Consider the following 14,124-nt stretch of genomic DNA (forward strand, 5'->3'; position numbering starts at 1 on the left):
CTGAATCTCGGCCACCTCTCCTCACCCCGTCTCCTGCTGACCAGGGCTGCAGACCGGGAGCTCACCTCCTGGCCACATCACTCAGCCTCCGGCACCTCAAACCCACCGCCACCCACAGCGACTTCCTTCTGCTCACCACGGGCCGCCCCCCCACACCCCTGCCCTGCTCGCTCACTGAGGACGGCACGGCTTCCCCTCCAGGCGCAGGCCCCCTCCTCAGTGGAGCCCCTTCCACGGTCCTCTTCTATCTAGGTACCCCCGGATCCTTCTTCAGGGTTGGCTCTGCGGCCTCTGCGCAAGTTCCTTCCCCAGAGGGAAGCTCCGACAACTCAGTTCTATAGAGGGAGCAACAGGACCCACTTCCCAGAACTGGCCAAAGCACTGAAAGAGAGAATTTGTGTCAGTCTTTACCTGATACACAGAAGGGTTCATTCAGCTCCCATTCCCCACACTGGCCTCCACACACACTTAGGAGTGTGGTTCTGGAGACCTCGATAGGAATTCTGTCCCTGCCCTTCATTCTCTGTGTGGCGGAGAGCAAGTCACTTCTCAGGGCCTCAGTGTCCCCACCTGTAAAATGGGGACAATATTTGGCCACACCTCACAGGGGTGTGAGAATTCGGATAGAAAGTATGATGTTCACAGGCCCTGTGCATGCCCGGCGTCCCTCCAGCGGGAGGAAGGCTCAGCCCTGTCCCTGAGGGCTCAGGATCCCAGCAGAGCTCCTCCACAGCCTCCTTGGGAAAAGAGAAATGTGGGGACCTGGAGAACGAGGAAGCCGATGGGGCTAAGCCCCAAGATAGCCATGCCCCTCCCTCCTCTACCCCAAGACACTTGGCTCTCACCCTCCCTGAGCGAGCAACCAGCTCCTGGGAAGAGAAATCCAGACAGAAAAGCAGCCCAGGTCTGGAGCAGGGACCCTGTGATAGGGAGAGGGGGCCTTTTGAAAAGAAAAAGGAAAGGTAATAATTATACAGCAGCCATCGTGGGCCCAGCACACTGGATCTTTACAGCAAGGCTATAGGATGGGGACGATCTCCATTTCACAGAGGAGAAATGGGGCTCAGAGTGGACACTCTTCCAGGTCACAGGGCAGAGAGGGCCAGACTCTGGATTGGACCCAGGCTTGTCTCACCCCAAAGCCCGCGCTCTCAGCCCAAAGCTACCCAGTGTATATGCCATGAGCCCTTGGGAAGGGGTCTCTATGCATATGATGGGAGGCTCCTGGGGGGGGGCGTAGTGGTGGGGGGCAACTTGGACTTCAGAGCTCTGAGACCCAAGGCCGGTTTAAGGATGTCCAGGGGTCTCAGGTGGGGGTGTGGACAACCCAGGGTGCAGAACAGAAGGCACGGGGCCTGGAAGGAGTTAACTGCATGAGGGGCCTGAGTGAATCAGAGGCTCCGCAGGCTGCGATGGAAATTCCCTGTGCATGGCGTGTGGTCACCCAGAAAAGGGAAATGGTGCTTTTCGGAGCAGGGGATGGCGGGGGCTGGAGCCCGGGAGCAGACGCCTGGCCGGGTGGGGCTGGCGAGGGTGTTGTGACCAAAGACTCCTGGCCTCAGGCTCTACTTAGGCCCTGGGTGGGAAAAGGGTGGCGAGGAGCCTCCAGACCAGGCCAAGCCTGGACATTCTATGGAGTGCCCATGGGCTCTGCGGGATGGGTAGGAGTTCACCAGGCCCAGAGGAAGGAAGGGCACTCGGGCCGTGGGAACTGTTGGCACCAAAGCATAGGGGTGTGACTCAGCATGAGAGTCTGTCCCCCATGCTTTTTCTGGGGAACTCTTTCCTGTCCTTCGGGGCCCATCCCAAGTGCTACCCCTTCCCACCCCAGGAAGCGACATCTCTCCCTTTTCATGTCCCAAGGCCCCAGCTTCCTTCTGGGAGCTCTCCGAATTCTGTAACTCAGCTGCCTTCTCCACAGGGCGGTGGCCAGGGGGCCCTGTCCTAGCTTTAGAGACAGCATGTCCCCCAGCTTAGAGTTGGCACCGAGTGGGTGCTCGGTGTTTATGAAATGACAGTTCCACAGAAGAGGACTCTGACACTCAGGAAGGTTAGAAACGCATTTAGCCAGCCGGCTCTAACTGATCTGGGGTTTTTGCCTCACCAGGGACTTGGTGGGAGAGAAGAAACAGGACAGGCTCTTCCCTCAGAGTCAGGCAGGAGCCCTGAGCACAGAGAACCTGGCCACGGGTGGCCGTTTCTGACAACCTTGCCGGTCCAGAGCCTGCTCCTCTCTCAAGGACCAGGCCAGCCCTACTCCTGCCTTGTCACAGCGCTGGGAGCTGTCTGTCCTGCCACCAGGGAGACTGGGGTAGGAGAAGTTGCAAGCAGTCAGGCAGGGAGACAAGGGGCTTGCTCTTGAATCTGAATCCAGGCATGTTCTAGCTGTGTCGCCTTGCACACCTGAGCCTTGCTTTCCACTTAATGGTGGAGGCAGAGCGGAACAGGCTTGTTTCTAGGGTCAGAAGGAATGAGCTAGTGTAAACTGTGAAGCTCTGCACCAGTGGGAGGGAGTCTGTCTGTTACGGGTAATGAGTGTTGATTATGTGGCCTGTTGTCTCTCCTGGGGACAGTCTCTGGCTGCAGGGCCCTCCGGTTCCTAAGTAGGCTGTGCTGTGGCCTCAGGCCCAGTGTCCGTCTGTCCCAGTCCAGTCTGCTCTGCACCGCATGAGGGATTGTGCCCCCACCAGCCCAGAGAGTGAGCGGGGAAACTCAGCACAAGGAGAGTCGCAGCTGGGTCCCCTTGTCCAGAAGGATGCCCGCTGAGATCCCAGGTGCCCAGAGTGTCCCTGAGGCGCCCAGGCTCCCTGGTTCCTGTGGAGGGTAAGGGTGCCCAGAGAAGCCGGCCTCAGGAGGATGGACGGCCAGCATGGTGGCGGCCATTGGCATTGGAGCTCTTCCAAGAGCAAGGGGAACTGAGAAGTGTGGGAATGTGCCTGGCGCAGCCCGGGGGAGCTGGGTGCAGGAGGGAGGGGCTGCTCCCAGGACTCCAGACCACCTGGGTCCAGGGGGGTGAAAAGGAGAAGGGGACCCTCTGGCCAGTGACTGTGGGGTTGGGGGTCACCAAGAGGTGTTTGCAGGTTGTCGACACAAAGCTGGCCAGGCCTCGGGAGGCTGGGGAGTTGTGTGGAGAAGGAAAGAGGAAGCCATGGGGAGAGGGGGGTGGGACTGCCGGGGATGGAGTGGGGGTGGGGGCTGGGGGCCTGGAGCCACGGCGCCACCACTTCACTTCTCCCGGTTTCGGTTTGTAAATAGCTGCTGGCCCCAAGCAGGCGGGATGGGCCCTGCCCCAGCTGTGGCCTGAGTCCAGGAGGCCCAGGTCTGAGTAGCTGCCAATGCTCAGGCCCTGCGTTTGAGGACCCCAGGAGGCAGGGAGGCTGGCCTGGCTTTTGGCCTGGGTGGGCAGGTTTGGTGGGCCCAGCACTGGGCAGCCCCGACCTGTGGTCACTGAGGTAATGCAGCTGGGACAGAACTTGATGACTTGGCCACACGGGGCTTATTTATAACTGGGCCTCCGTGGGCAGAAGCAGCTGCTGAGCCGCCAACTCAGCACTTGGGCTGGCCCGGGCCACCAAGGCAGGGGACAGAGCAGTGGGGGCTAGGCTGGCCTGAAGGCCCCTCCGACTGGGCCACAGGGTCTTGCGATCCCCAAGGCCTTGCTGGCTGGAACCAGTCCTTGTCTTTCTGGGCTGCCCAGGCCTCGAGGTTTAGGGGTTCTACATGCAAGGTGGGTGTCTCAGAACCTCCTAGACTGAGAGGGTGTTGCGACTCAGTCAGTGGACTGGTCAGTTCCCCGGGGGCTCAAGCCTTGGCCTCCAAGCAACTCTTCCCTTGGCCTGCAAAGCAACTCTTTGCCCAGAAGTCGGGCGCTGTCAGCAAACTCAACAAGAAGCAGAGTCATCTCCCCACCCCTTCTTGCAATCGCTGGGCTTAAAAACAAACCAAGATACATTCGGGAAGAGGGCAATGCCAGCGCCCAAGGCCTGGCCTTCATGGTGGAGGCTGACAGAGGAGGAGGAAAGACGTGGGGCCCTCCTGAGGCTCCCATGTTGCCCCACCCATCTCCTTCTTGGGCAGGAAGCCCTGGTCTTGCGCACCCCCCACCCCCGCTCCAAAAGACCACTTATCTTTCTTCTGAGTAAGAACCTGAGGGCGCCATCAGTCCCCTTCCCAAGGTTTGCAGAAATAAAGAGGTTCCTAAAATCTCCCCCGCGACACACAGCTTTGAATCCTCCGGATCGACCCTGTCACCTACTGCTCTCTGTCCCGTCAACACCCTGTCTCCCAAAGTTCGTCCCGGCCTTCCCATCTCCAAGCCTTGTTCCAGTCTGGCCCCCTGCCTGGCATGCCCCTTCCTTCCCCCGAGTCTCTCCAAGACCCCTCTCTGTCAGGGCCTATGCCAAGCCCTGCTCTGGGGCTCCCAGCCTCAGTGCTCGCCTGTCTCCATAGCAGAGGCTCCTGAAATATAAAATTCAAGGGTCATGTCAGAATTGGAGCAGAAATGGGTGACAGATTTTAGACCGGGGGTGCCACAATCACTACACAAAAGAGGAAGCTAATGCCTGGCGTGGGTCAGGGATGGCCAAAGGCACTCAGTGAGCAAAGGACAGAGCTGAGACCAAAACGATGCACCCTGACTCCTGGCCTAGAGCTCTGACCCCCAGACCTCTGACTTCCCGGGCCCCAGCTTCGCCTTGCGTGACGGCCCCGCCCAGCCCCTTCCACTTGGTCAACGCTCTTGGGGATGGGAGGGATGGGGACCTGGTGTGGGGGCACCTTGGGCCATCCATCCCCCAGGTCTGGGCCCCGGGATGGCAGGCCTGCTTAGGCCCCTCTGGGCAGAGTCGGGGTGCCCGGCCCAGAGCCACCCGGGGCCGCAGCTGCCCTGTTTCCACATCGGCAATAGCAAGTCCGGCGCCTGAGAAAACAGGAAGCGCCCAGTCACCACAGGAAGCGTGTGTGCGCAGCCTCCCCACCCCCGGCCCATTGCAAAACGCCAACAGCCCCATTACCACAGGCACCACACAGTGGCGGGCAGAAACGCTCTGGCCGCCAGGCCTCCTGAAAAATTGGACAGAAGGACTCCAGCCCTCACTGGCCTGGGCCAGGCCACAGGGTGAATGTCCAGCTGTGGCCTCAAGGAGACCGCGGTCTCCTAGGGTTCACGCCTCATGCCTTACTCTGGATTCTCAGCCTAGTCCCAGGCCGGCCTATGCTAGGCCTGCTTTGGTCATCATTAAATCAGAATACGGGGTGAGGGGTCATAGGGAAGCCATTCATCTGACCTGGAGGCTGGTGCTGGATGGAGGACTCCGGGCCTGGCCTTCAGACCCTGACAGGGCCTGATCCCCAAGCCTCGCTGAGGCAGTTGGCCTAGATCCCGCCACCACCACCACCCCGCCCCCCACCCCGCCCCGGGGAGCCATCTGCTGTCAAGTCCACACCTGCCACACCCTCTGCCCAGCCCCAGCCCTTCCCAACCTCAACCTTGCTGGCCCCTGGGGTCCTGCCTAGGCTAGCCCTTAGGAGACCTGGGCCTTTCCTCATCCTGCCCTGTCCGCCCGGACTCACCTCCCATTTCTGGCCATCCGGCCTCAACCCCTGGAAGGAGATGGGAGCGCAGCAACGCTGAGGCCCCGCGCCTGGGGAGGCCTGTGCTCCTCCAGCCCCGAGGACAGCAAGGAAAAGAGAAGAGAGCAGAGCATTTCATGGCTATAATAAATCAAAGGGGGAAGTCAGAGCAGGAGAAATAAGAAACTTCCCTACCCTGGGCACAGGGACCTGCCGGGCAGCCGCCCCTGGCTCCCCACGGCCTTCCCTCCTCCCTCCTGCTTCCCTGGCCAGGGCCCAGATCTGGTACTCGCTCCTCAGGCCTAGGGACCCCACCTGCCCAGAGACCTCCTGGGCACCTGGCAACGCTGTGCACCCCCGGGTGCCTCTAGGGTTGGGGCCTCAGTTTCCTTCTCAGGGACACAGACATCCCTGGGGCGTGGGCTGGTTTGGAGACAGAACGGTCAGGCTGCCCAGCAGAGAGGGCTGAATGAAGACGGCCGGTGCCCCTCCGGACAGGACAAAGGGATCAAGTTGATGAAGGGAAGGTGCGGCGTTCTGGGAATTCCTAGTGGACAGCCGGGCTTGGCAGGACAGGTGGTCTGTGAGATCAGACAGGAAGGCCAAGGCAAGACGCAGGAGTGCAGAGCAGAGTGGGGGCTCAGCAGGGCCCGGGATCCCGCTGAGCCTCTGAGATCACGCTGCTTCACTCACAACCTTGTCAGGCAGATAAGATGAGAAAGAGGCCGTGACTGCTGGGAGCCCAGGCTACAGAGCCAGACAGATGGGACAACACGCAGTGCATGACCCTGGCCAAGTGACCTCACCTCCTGCCCTCAGTTTCCCTACTTGGAATATGCCTACCTTGAAAATCTGTAAAGAAAGACAAAGGAAGTCATGGAATGGGGCCTCGGGGAGCTGGTGGGGCCTGCATCCTACAGGGGCTGCCACTCCCATCTCCTCCCAGAAGCACCCACTTCCTCCCTCCTTTCCTCTTCACCTGCCCGAGGAGGGGTGAGAACCTCCACTCCCTGCTCTTCTCTGCACCCCAGGGCCCCTGGCCTCGCTCTGACCTGTCCTGATTTGGGAGTGTTAGAGTTGGGGTTCCCAGCCCTACCCCAAGGCACTCCCTCCATGAGAGAGACCTTGGAAACCCAAACTCGTGCCTTGGCAGGACTCCCCTCTGCTGTTCACACACCTCCGGCTGTCACACAACACCCCTCTTCCCCCCCGCAGACAGCCACATGGGTCTGAACCACCTGGGGCATTCACGAGGGGCTTTACACACATAACATCTCATCATCCTCACAGCTGCGGGTCTCTTGCCCCCATTTCAAATATGGGAAAGCTGAGGCTCATAGGGGAGGAAGGTCAGCTGGCCGAAAGGAGCAGCTCTGAGCATGAGAGCTCAGTTCTGTCCGCTAACCCGGTGGAAATCCTGCGCAGACTATGAGGCAGAACAGCAGCCTTTTGTTTGCAGAAAGACTTTGAGCCTTTTGGGGGGTCACTGCTGCCCAGACCCCGTGGTCACAGCCTCGCCCTAGCTCCACTTGCCCTGTCTCCCTCACCAGAGTCTCGAGCTTCTCCTGTTCCAGGTTGTCAGATGTCGGGGTTGGAAAAATTCCAGACGCGCGTGCCCATGAGAGCAGAGAGATTAGGGAAGCAGAAAAGGGGAGCAGTTCCCCGAATCAAGCCAAATGTTCTCTGTGGCTCCCCGCCCTACGCATGCACACCTAGCAGGGGCGCTTAACTGCCTGGGGAGAAAGCCCCAGGGGAGACGTGTTCCCCCCGTAGTTAGAAGCAAGGCGTTGTTGCCAGATATTTGTGGGTTTAAATCTCAGCTCTGCAACAGAGTCCATCCCTGGGTAAGGGACTTAACCCTAGAACAGAGAGAAGAATGCCTCTCCTGGCTTGGAGATTTCACAGAAGGGAAGTTTGTTTCTAAAAGCCAAGGGCTTGGGGCACCTGGGTGGCCCAGTGGTTTAAGCCCCTGCCTTCAGCTCAGGTCATGATCTCAGGGTCCTGGGATCAAGCCCCACATAGGGATCTTTGCTCAGTGGGAAGCCTGCTTCCCCCTCTCTCTGTGTGCCTCTCTGCCTACTTGTGATCTCTCTGTCAAATAAATAAATGAAACTGTTAAAAATAGATAAATAAATACAAGCCAAGGGCTCAGTCCCCCTTCATGCATGGTCTCAGACAGCTTCGTAAGGGCTCTATTATTATTCCTCCCATTTTACAGCTGAGGAGTCTGAGGTGAAGGAGTCTTCCCCAGGTCACACAGCCGGGCAGGGGCTTGAATCCCAGTCCCAAGTGACTGTAAGTCAGAAGCATTTATACCACCTCAGAGGGGTCCCCCTTCCTGCTCTCCTAGGTCCCCCTTTCTGCTCTCCTGTTCTCTGCCACCGCCAGCCTACGGGGTAGGGGGCCCTGAGTGACAAGTTCAACCATGACGGGCTGGCCCTGCCCTACTGTGGTGCAGTCCCGGAATGGCTGACTGCCCTTGCTCCTGGGCTGGGCTTGAGGACGGCTTCCTGGGCACACAAGGGGCTAGGACCAGCTGCAGCAGGGACTCCTACAGGCGGCTCCCCGGCCATATTGTTTGGGGCCACCCTACCCTGTAACCAGGATGGGTGCCTGACCGTCTGCCATGGAGGGGTGTAAGTCCTTCTAGGGGGCCTGCTGGTAGGGCAACCAAAGGGAGAAGCTGGACTTGAGCTTCTCTCTTGTTTAGGCACTTTCCCAGACCCTGGGAGAGGTCTCAGCAAATCTGTATTGTGACTTTGTAGTCTTTTTTCTTCAAAAGGACCTCAAATTGTATAAGCATGGTATAGCTCCATAGAAGCCAGAGCTAGGGCTCTATGAAACCTAGCTCTGTCCCCAGGCTGTGGACCGTGGAAAGAGTTCCATCCTCCTCTTCATCTGTATTGTGTGACCTTAGGCGAGACCCCACTTTCCCATCTATGCAAGGGGGATGAAGCCTGGCGTTAGGCGGGTACAGCAGGGGCAATGAGAAGCTCAAATTCTCTGAGGGCTTTCACCAGCCTGTACTTGTTCCATCTCCAACAGCCCCGTGGAGTAAGCGGAGCCTCCTAACCCCGCTTTCCAGCTGAGAAAGGGAGGCTGGGAACTGAAGGCGCAGGCCGGAGCCCCTCCCTCCATGCACTCCCCCAAACCCCGACCCCAGGGTCTGCACCCAGGATGGCGAGCCCGGCGTGGGAGGAGTGGGAAACAGAGGATGCGGGGACCGCGCGGAGGAGGCAGGGGGAGGAGGCGACGTCCCGCACTGTCTCACCGCAGGACCGACCTCGGCGCTTATCTGCTCGGGCAGCTTCCGCCCCCCCAGCCCAGCCCCCCGCCGCAAGCCGGGCCCCCGCCCCCCGCCTCCGGAGCGCCCGCCGGGTGGCGGGGAGGGGCCCTCCCCCGTCGCCCGCCCCTAGGGAGCACCGAGCTGCAGCGGGCCGCTGCCCGGCCAAGCGGAGAGGAGCCCGGCCCCCAGGTGAGGAGCCGGAAGCGATCAATAACGCCGGGGCGGGGGGAGACTGGGGGAACGAGGGGTGGCGGGGGGGGGGGGCACCGGCGCGGGGAGGCCTCCTGGCTCCAGCCCGCCGCCCTGGCCTCCCCTGTCCACGCTGGGAGCGGGGTTCCCCAAAGCCGCGGGAGCAGGAGGAGCGGCGGTGGGGGGGGGCGGTCCTCGCAGGTTTCTGAGTGACTCGAGCCCCCCACCCACACGCACGCGCGCGCGCGCACTAGCAACGCCCACGGGCGCCCCTGGCACAGATGTGGGAGGGAAGAGAGAAGTGGAGACACCTTGGAGAAAGTGAAAAGCCAGCCACAAAACAAAACAAAACAAAAAAGAAAAAACAAGAACAAAAACGGGAGGAGACGCCCGCCACGTGCGACCGGCAAAGTTCAAGCATCACAAATACATAGAGAACTTTTGGAAGCCCACGGGGGGTGGGGGGAGGGGAGGAGAAACAGGGAATCCGTCAGAAAAATTGCTAAAAGACCTGAACGGGCATTTTTAAGAAGAGGAGGCACACGCGTTCGGTGACCGTCTGAGGGATGCTCCCGCTCATTGGTGTTGAAGGAACCACGAGGACGACCAGGGTGAGATGCTCTTTGACACCACTGGGAGGGCTTAAACGACCCAGCTGGGCAGCACCAAGTGTTGGAGAGGTGATGGAGCCGCGGGGTATTGCTAGTCAGCGGCTTTGTAACCACTAGAGAGAACAATCTGGCCTTATCTTATAAAGCGGAGGCCCAGCAGATCCATACCCCACCCCACCCCACCCCAGGCATAAAAGAGAGACCTTGGCAGGTGCTCCAAGAAACCCTGGGCTAGAACGTTCAAAGCTGCCCCCCCTTTTTTTAATTAACACATAATATATTATTGGTTTCAGGGGTACAGATCTGTGATTCATCAGTCTAACACAATTCACAGGGCTCACCATACCTTCCCCAGTGTCCATCATCCAGCGACCCCATTCCCTCCCCCGAGCAATCCTCAATTTGTTTCCTGAGATTAAAAGTCTCTCATGGTTTGTCTCCCTCTCTGATTTCGTCTTGTTTCATTTTTTCCCTATAGCAAAAGTCTCAAAGTCACCCAAAAGTCCACCAACAAGAGATTGGGCTAATAAATTCCAGTGGATCCGTCCACACATGGTTCAGCAGTTCCAAATGAACCAATTTCACATAATAACATGAATGAATCTTACTTGATTCATTGCCTTGAGTGAAAAAGCCAGTTCCAGAAAACAAATACTTGCCCTTCCTGTGAAGTTCAAAATCCAGCCAAACCGTATCTCTGCAAATAGCAAGGTTGGTTCCTTCCTTCTAATACTTTTGTTATTAGGAGATGACAGAAGACTTAAGAGTAAGTCTGAGAATTCAGGAGAACCGGTAGAAAAAAAAAATTTAGTTGGTTTACCAGATATCAAAGCAATATGTAAAAATAATTTGCCTTCCTGTGGGCTATCAATAAATCATCCAGAATGTAATGTGTATTATCCTATTCAAAATAGCTGCAAAAATATAAGATACTTTAAAGCAAATATTAATAATTATGCAGGTCCTAAATGAAAACAATTGTAAAACTCACTGAATAATGTAAAAGAGAACCATATAACAACTTTTATTTTCCTTAGTTTTAAAAAAGAGCCAAGTGGAGCCTGAGTGGAGCGTGTGACTCTGGATCTTGGGGTTGTACAATCAAATTCCACATTGGATGTAAAGATTACTTAAAAATATAATCTTTAGGGCGCCTGTGTGGCTCAGTTTTTAAATGTCTGCCTTCGGCTGGGGTCATGATCCCATGGTTCTGGGCCCAGTGGGAAGCCTGCCTCTCCCACGCCCCCTGCTTGTGTTCCCTCTCTTGCTGTGTCTCTCTCTGTCAAATAAATAAATAAAATCTTAAAAACAAATAAATAAGCAAATAAATTCTCTAAAAATCAATCAATCAATAAGCCAATCTTGTCTTTCCTTCCAGAAGCCCACAGGGCAGGTGGGAATGCAGGAGACCGGGCTAAGAACCCCAAAGACACACAACACTGAGAGCCTTCAGCCTGGACAGATTCAGAAAGCTTCAGGGAGGAGCAGGCTTGTAAACGTGCTAGATTTCAATCAATAGACAGCAGAAGGGGAAGAACATGCCAGGCCCGCCAGGGGATGGGAAAGGGGTTGTAAAGGGGGTTATAAAGGCAGAGAGGCCGGACAGAAAGTAGTGAGGCTTGGCTGCGCATGGGCTGCCTGGGAAGGGTTGCTAGGGGATAGGGGGGTTGCTATGGAATTGCTGGGGCCTCATCTGGCCAGGGCTCAGGATTCGGAGTAGCTAAGGCTACTCTAGGAAGAATGACTTGAGAGAGGGTTAAGGTCAGGGGTACCCCAGAGGGAGGCCTGGTATGGAGAGGTGGAGCCTGAATCCATTGTAAGAGCATCCTTATTTCAGCTGTGACCTTGGGCAAGGTGATCCCGGCCCTGAACCTCAGATGCCTTTTTACCGAGGTTGCTGCCCGCCAGTGGACTCCATGGAAAGCCCTGAGAAGGAGGCCCACATTCTGGAAGCAGAGAAAATGTGCATCAACCCCCAGCCTAGCGCATCTAGCACTGCACTCCTGGAGGAGGGGTAAGGTTGTCATAACATTGGCAATGCCCGACCGTGATGGTCTTGCAGTGACCGGCTCCTCCTCAGGCCCGGGCCCACGGGCAATCCTACCTTCTGGAAATAGAGGGCTGAGACCTGGTGGCTGACAAAGCCCCCACTAAAGAGACCAGAGCCAGGAAGAATGTGTTAAATTCAGACCCAGCGAAGTCAGAGAAATGGGTCTGCAGTTCCCCCCCGCCCAGTCAGACGTCTCCCTGCTACTCATGTCCAAGCGCTGTCTAGGCTCAGCTGGCTTGCTAAAGCTTTTCTGCTCAGTGCCTCAATCCAGAATGTCCCTGAGGCCCCCACACCGCTTGATAAATGCATTGGAAAACGCTCATCTGGGCTCAGCAAGGAGAGGAGAGAGGATGGTCCCCATTTTGTGTCTCTAATGTATTCTAATGTATCTGTCCATTGCTGTAGCATTTTTTTTTCTTTTCCTTTTTTTTAGAGGGGTGGGAGGGGCAGAAGGAGAGATGGGGGGGGGGCATTCGAAGCAGGCTCCACACCTAGCGCAGAGCCCCACTCAGGGCTCGATCTCATGACCCTGAGATCATGACCTGAGCTGAAATCAAGAGTCAGACCCTTAACCAAATGAGCCATCTAGGTGTCCCTGTAACGTTTTCTTTTTTTTTTTCCCTAACATTTTCTTTATACCCGTGTATTCACACATATAAATAATAACAACATCCAAGCCCCAAGTAGAACTTCTCATACGCCAGGCATAGTTCTAAGTGCTCTGTAGGTATTCATTCATTTACTCCTCACAACAATCTGATGCAGTAATTAATTTTACAGATGAGGAAACTGAGGCATAGGAAGTCAAGCAGTTCTTTTAAAAGAGTTTTATTTATTTATTTGAGAGATAGAGAGAGCTTATGTGCACGTGTGCACATGTATGAGCAGGGGGAGAGGCAGAGAGGGAGAGAGAAAAGGGGAAAAAATTCTGAAGCAGACTCTTAGCTGAGCATGGAGCCCAATGTGGGGCTCAATCTCACAACCCTGAGATCATGACCTAAGCTGAAACCCACTCAGACCCTCCACCGACTAAGCCACCCAAATGCCCCAGGAAGTCAAATAATTTGCTCCAGGAAGTCTGGTGCCAGAATCTGATTATCTTAACAAAAAAGCTAGGAGGCCATAACATACACACACACATATGAGATTTTTATATACACACAAATTTAATTTATATATAAATTTGCATAATTATGTAAATGTTATTATATTCATATTTTAAATTTTTCCTTTAAAATTTTCTCCCGCCCCAGGTGCCTGGGTGGCTCAGGCAGTTAAGCGTCTGCCTTTGGCTCAAGTCATGATCCTGGGGTCCTGGGATAGAGTCCCATGTCAGGCTCTCTGCTCGGCAGGTAGCCTGCTTCTTCTTTTCCTCCCCACTCTTGCTCTCTGTCTGTCACTATCTCTGTCTCTCTCAAATAAATAAAACCTTTTAAAAAAATAAATATTTTTCCTCCCCCAACCATGGAATCCATGTTATCACCCAATGTATGATTTTCTATATCTTTTATTTATACTTATGTACTTATTTATACTTATATATACTGATACCTGTAATAACATGTACTTATACACGGTTTCTTTTGTCATTTTTTCTTAAGTAGGCTTCATGCCCAAGTGGAGCCCAACGTGGGACTTGAACTCACAACCCTGAGATCAAGACCAGAGCTAAGATCAAGAGTCAAACGCTCAACTGACTGAGCCAACCAGACACCCCCTTTTTGTTATTGTTTTAAAATAATAGATTGGGGCACCTGGGTGACTCAGTAGGTTGGGTGTCTGCCTTCAGCCCAGGTCATGATCTCAGAGTCCTGGGATGGAGCCCCACATCTGCTCTGCAGGGAGCCTGCTCTCTCTCTCTCTCTGTCTACCCCTCTGCCTACTTGTGCTCTCTCTCTCTCTCTCTCTGTCAAATAAATAAATAAAATATTTTTTAAAAATAGTAGATCATGTTAAATAAATCATTTCTGCACATTTCTTTTCTCATTCATCTTGACTTGGAATCCTCTGGCAGATCTAATTCACTGTTCCACACACCAGGCCACCCACCATGTCTTCCTATCTGGTCCTCCCTGCTCGAGGTCCTCCTCTAGAGTCCCCCAATGTGCCCCTTTCTTGACTCTATTAGGGCAGGTGAGAGGAAAGGACAGTGAGAAGACAGTCAGTGACATTTCAGGCTGGGTCTTGCCTACCCTCTTGTGGTGGCCCGCAGCCCTCAGCCCCCAGCCCCCAGCCCCCAGAGGCAGGAATGCTGACTATGTTATTGTGAAATCATTTGTATATTGTGAAGTGCTTTGCATACCATGGAGTGATTTGCATACAGGGTTGGAGGGGTAGCATCTTTGAGATCCCAGAGCAGTAATCCCTGATTGTCTTCCTCCCTTTGCAAAGGAACCAACCCAGGGCTTCCACTTCAG

The 14,124-nt window shown here is 55.5% G+C and overlaps 1 long non-coding RNA gene across 6 annotated transcripts; it reads left to right on the forward strand.

The window, feature by feature from the left end:
* Positions 1–8,677: 8,677 nt before the first annotated feature.
* LOC131812434 (uncharacterized) lies at positions 8,678–13,841 on the forward strand. 6 transcript variants are annotated; one of them, XR_009346346.1, is made up of 5 exons: positions 8,678–9,046; positions 9,577–9,657; positions 9,951–10,368; positions 11,036–11,671; positions 13,309–13,841. It is a non-coding gene; the product is annotated as an uncharacterized LOC131812434 (long non-coding RNA). The 6 variants fall into 6 exon arrangements; XR_009346341.1 differs by having other exon boundaries at positions 13,312–13,841; XR_009346345.1 differs by having other exon boundaries at positions 10,136–10,368; positions 13,312–13,841.
* Positions 13,842–14,124: the final 283 nt, after the last annotated feature.

The sequence above is a fragment of the Mustela lutreola genome, chromosome 1, assembly GCF_030435805.1.
Source record: "Mustela lutreola isolate mMusLut2 chromosome 1, mMusLut2.pri, whole genome shotgun sequence".
NCBI classification, from domain to species: Eukaryota; Metazoa; Chordata; class Mammalia; order Carnivora; family Mustelidae; genus Mustela; species Mustela lutreola.